Source organism: Ovis canadensis, chromosome 26, assembly GCF_042477335.2.
Source record: "Ovis canadensis isolate MfBH-ARS-UI-01 breed Bighorn chromosome 26, ARS-UI_OviCan_v2, whole genome shotgun sequence".
Taxonomy (NCBI): Eukaryota; Metazoa; Chordata; class Mammalia; order Artiodactyla; family Bovidae; genus Ovis; species Ovis canadensis.
Window position 1 is genome coordinate 52984073 of NC_091270.1, and position 4971 is coordinate 52989043.

The window sequence follows — 4971 nt, forward strand, 5'->3', positions numbered from 1 at the left end:
GTTAAAAAGAGATTTGTTGATGACTAAGTTAAAGGTGAGCTGACTTTTGTATGTCTTATGCTTAGTCACTTCAGTCATGTCCGACTCTCTGTGACCCCATGGACCACGGCCCACCAGGCTCCTCCATCCACGGGATTCTCCATGTCTAGTAAAAGAATAAAATGTTGCCTTAGCCGTAATACTGCCTAAGTTACTATGACCTCTACTGAAAACGTGAAAGTTGCAATTGTTCTGTTACTGAGTAGAAAACAGGTAACTAGGTATCTCTGGGACATTTACTGGCGAGGCCTCCAGTTATAGGAATAGGGAGGTGTCTTATGACCAAAGTTTCATGAGGCATCAGAAGCAGAAAATCTGGCGAGAACCAAGGAAAACCTGATCTCCCTCCCCTGGCCCCCTGAACTCTAGCTGTCTCCTGTGCAGACCACCTCCCTCTCCTTAATGAGCAGCTCACATGCCCCCTGAAGGGCTGCGCTACTTCAAGGTCTCACGGGACCATCCTCTGATGCTCCAATTCCAAATAATTGTGGGCAAAATAGCCCACAGGAGCGGAAGGTCCTCTGCTAAGGAGTTGTAGAGCCGAGAGGAAATTACTTCCTTTAATTCCACACAGATAACATCTATTTCTGTTTTATTGACTATGCCAAAGCCTTTGACTGTGTGGATCACAATAAACTGGAAAATTCTGAAAGAGATGGGAATACCAGACCACCTAACCTGCCTCTTGAGAAATCTGTATGCAGGTCAGGAAGCAACAGTTAGAACTGTACATGGAACAACACACTGGTTCCAAATAGGAAAAGGAGGACATCAAGGCTGTATATTGTCACCCTGCTTATTCAACTTTTATGCAGAGTACTTCATGAGAAATGCTGGGCTGGAGGAAGCACAAGCTGGAATCAAGATTGCTGGGAGAAATATCAATAACCTCAGATATGCAGATGACACCACCCTTAGGGCAGAAAGTGAAGAGGAACTAAAAAGCCTCTTGATGAAGAGAGTGAAAAAGTTGGTTTAAAGCTCAGCATTCAGAAAACAAAGATCATGGCATCTGGTCCCATCACTTCACGGGAAATAGATGAGGAAACAGTGGAAACAGTGTCAGACTTTATTTTGGGGGGCTCCAAAATCACTGCAGATGGTGACTGCAGCCATGAAATTAAAACACGCTTACTCCTTGGAAGGAAAGTTATGACCAACCTAGATAGCATATTGAAAAGCAGAGACATTACTTTGCCAACAAAGGTCCATTTAGTCAAGGCTATGGTTTTTCCAGTGGTCATGTATGGATGTGAGAGTTAGGCTCTAAAGAAAGCTGAGTGCCGAAGAATTGATGCTTTTGAACTGTGGTGTTGGAGAAGACTCTTGAGAGTCCCTTGGACTACAAGGAGATCCAACCAGTCCATCCTAAAGGAGATCAGTCCTGGGTGTTCATTGGAAGGACTGATGCTAAAGCTGAAACTCCAATAATTTGGCCACCTCATGTGAAGAGTTGACTCATTGGATAAGACCCTGATGCTGGGAGGGATTGGGGGCAGGAGGAGAAGGGGATGACAGAGGATGAGATGGCTGGATGCCATCACCAACTTGATGGACATGAGTTTGAGTAAACTCCAGGAGATGGTGATGGACAGGGAGGCCTGGTGTACTGTGATTCATGGAGTCGCAAAGAGTCGGACACGACTGAGCGACCGAACTGAATTGAACTGAACTGAACCGACCTGAACCACACGACCACTAACACAGGTCTTCTGTTCATTCCACCAACAAGGAACTACCATGAGTCAGAATGCGCTGGGGATTCAGAGATAAATAACGCTCAGTCCTTATGCTTGAGGAGGTCAGACTTCAGACAGCAAAACAGACCATCGAAAGACATTCTTAAAAGAGGATAAAACAAAGGAATTATAAAGTCTTTCAAGATCTTAGAGGAGGTGATGACTAATTTCACATAGGAGACCGTGGTAGAATAATAGTGAAGAATGAGTATTAACACTCACAAACACACTCCAGCAAAAGATATGGGAATTAACGTTCAACACAACTGGGAATATCTCTTCAATGAAGGACAATGTGGATTAAATCTTGACGGGTCCAAGAGGCGAGCTTTGAGGTATCTTAAACTGACAACAAGGATCTAAGGCAAATCAGGGAGAAAATGAGGGGTGCTCCCAGTGAAGATGATAAAGCTTCTGAGCAAGCAATGATCAGACGAGAAAACCAAAAGCATCAGGCCTCACTGGTCTACACACAGTTTAGAACCAGTTGGACCAGCAAGATCTGCAAGCTGGGTAGTGCCAAGTTGGGGCGGGGCTGTGGGGCTGTGGGCTCTGGTACGGGCATCCATCCTTGAGAGAACTCAGCGGGGCTTATCAAGTCTGATTAATTCTCTGCACTCAGAGCTGGGGGAGGGGCCAAAGCGAAGAGATCAGCTCAGAAGGCATTCTGTGTTTGACTTTGATTCTTCTTTTATCTGGCTGTGCCTTCCCTGCAGGGCACGGCCTTTCTCTAGTTGCGGTGAGTGGGGGCTAGCCTCCTTGCAGTGCACGAGCTGTTCATCACACCGAGTGGCTTCCCTCGTTGCTGATCACAGGCTCTAGGGCGGGCGGGCTTGCATAGTTGCAGCCAGTGGGTCCTAGAGCACAAGCTCCGTAGTTGCGCCTCTGGGCCCTACAGCACAGGCCCAGCAGTTGTGGCACACGGGCTTAGCTGCTCCTCGGCATGTGGGATCATCCTGAACCGGGGATCGAACCTGTGTCTCCTGCATGGGCAGGTGGGTTCTTATTCACTGTACCACCAGAGGAGTCGACGGCTTTGATTCGGAAGACAACGGGGAACCAAGCGAAGATTAGAGGCAGGCCAGCGAGCTGGCCGGAACAAAACTGATGGCGTGTGGGGTTAAACTCGGAATTGGGGAGTGCCTGCTTCAGCAGCACATATACTGAAATTGGAACAGTATAGAGATTAGCATGGCCCCAGGGCAAGGATGACACGCAAATTCGTAAAGCGTTCTCTGTGTTTGATGAAAGTTAGTCACTTAGTCGTGTCTGACTCTTTGGGATGCCGTGGACTGTTAGCCCAGCAGGCTCCTCTGTCCATGGAATCCTCCAGGCAAGAATTCTGGAGTGGTTTGCATTTTACATACAGCGGACTCCTTGCTGTATAGCAGAAACTAACACAACGCTTAAGCAACAATACTCCGATAAAATTTTTAAAAAAGAATTCCAGCTCCAGCCGGAGCTGTTAAAAAAATAAATATAAAGGGCTCCCCTGGTGGTTCAGTGGTAAAGAATCAGCCTGCCAGGGCAAGGGGCACGGGTTTGCTCCCTGGCCCGGGAAGATCCCACATGCCACCGAGCATCTAAGCCTGTGCGCCCCCACTATGAGGGCCTGTGCTCTAGAGTGGGAAGCCACAGCTACTGAGCCCAGGGGCCCCAATTTCTGAAGCCACGCACCCTAGAGCTTCGGGTCCGCAAGAGAAACCACTGCATTGAGAAGCTCGTGCATGGAGAAGCTAGAGAGTAGCCCCCGCTCACTGCAACTAGAGAAAAGCCTGAAGAGCAATGAAGACCCAGCATAGTGCCCCCCCCCCACCCCAAAAAGAATATATGTGTGTGTGTGTGTGTGTGTGGCTTCCCTTGTGGCTCAGCTGGTGAAAAATCCGCCTGTAATGAGGAAGACCTGGGTTGGGAAGATCCCCTAGAGATGGTAAAGGCTACCCACACCCAAAATAAATTTTAAAAATATATATCAGTTCAGTTCAGTCGCTCAGTTGTGTCCGACTCTTTGCGACCCCATGAATCACAGCACACCAGGCCTCCCTGTCCATCACCATCTCCCGGAGTTCACTCAGACTCACGTCCATCAAGTCAGTGATGCCATCCAGCCATCTCATCCTCAGTCATCCCCTTCTCCTCCTGCCCCCAATCCCTCCCAGCATCAGAGTCTTTTCCAATGAGTCAACTCTTCGCATGAGGTGGCCAGAGTACTGGAGCTTCAGCTTCAGCATCATTCCTTCCAAAGAAATCCCAGGGCTGATCTTCAGAATGGACTGGTTGGATCTCCTTGCAGTCCAAGGGACTCTCAAGAGTCTTCTCCAACACCACAGTTCAAAAGCATCAATTCTTTGGCGCTCAGCCTTCTTCACAGTCCAACTCTCACATCCATACAAGAAAAACCATAGCCTTGACTAGACAGACCTTAGTCAGCAAAGTAATGTCTCTGCTTTTGAATATGCTATCTAGGTTCAGTCATAACTTTCCTTCCAAGGAGTAAGTGTCTTTTAATTTTATGGCTGCAGTCACCATCTGCAGTGATTTTGGAGCCCCCAAAAATAAAGTCTGACACTGTTTCCACTGTTTCCCCATCTATTTCCCATGAAGTGATGGGACCAGATGCCATGATCTTCGTTTTCTGAATGTTGAGCTTTAAGCCAACTTTTTCACTCTCTTCTTTCACTTTCATCAAGAGGCTTTTTAGTTCCTCTTCACTTTCTGCCATTAGGGTGGTGTCATCTGCTTATCTGAAGTTATTGATATTTCTCCCGGCAATCTTGATTCCAGCTTGTGTTTCATCCAGTCCAGCGTTTCTCATGATGTACTCTGCATAGAAGTTAAATAAGCAGGGTGACAATATACAGCCTTGACGTCCTCTTTTCCTATTTGGAACCAGTCTGTTGTTCCATGTCCAGTTCTAACTGTTGCTTCCTGACCTGCATACAGATTTCTCAAGAGGCAGGTCAGGTGGTCTGCTATTCCCATCTCTTTCAGAATTTTCCACAGTTTATTGTGATCTACACAGTCAAAGGCTTTGGCATAGTCAATGAAGCAGAAATAGACGTTTTTCTGGAACTCTCTTGCTTTTTCCATGATCCAGCGGATGTTGGCAATTTGATCTCTGGTTCCTCTGCCTTTTCTAAAACCAGCTTGAACATCAGGGAGTTCACGGTTCACGTATTGCTGAAGCCTGGCT

At 47.2% G+C, this 4971-nt stretch overlaps 1 non-coding gene across 1 annotated transcript; it reads left to right on the forward strand.

Annotated features, from left to right (window-relative positions):
• The first annotated feature begins 2917 nt into the window (after nt 1-2917).
• Nucleotides 2918-3021, forward strand: LOC138431177 (U6 spliceosomal RNA). The gene has a single exon (XR_011253581.1). It is a non-coding gene; the product is annotated as a U6 spliceosomal RNA (small nuclear RNA).
• Nucleotides 3022-4971: the final 1950 nt, after the last annotated feature.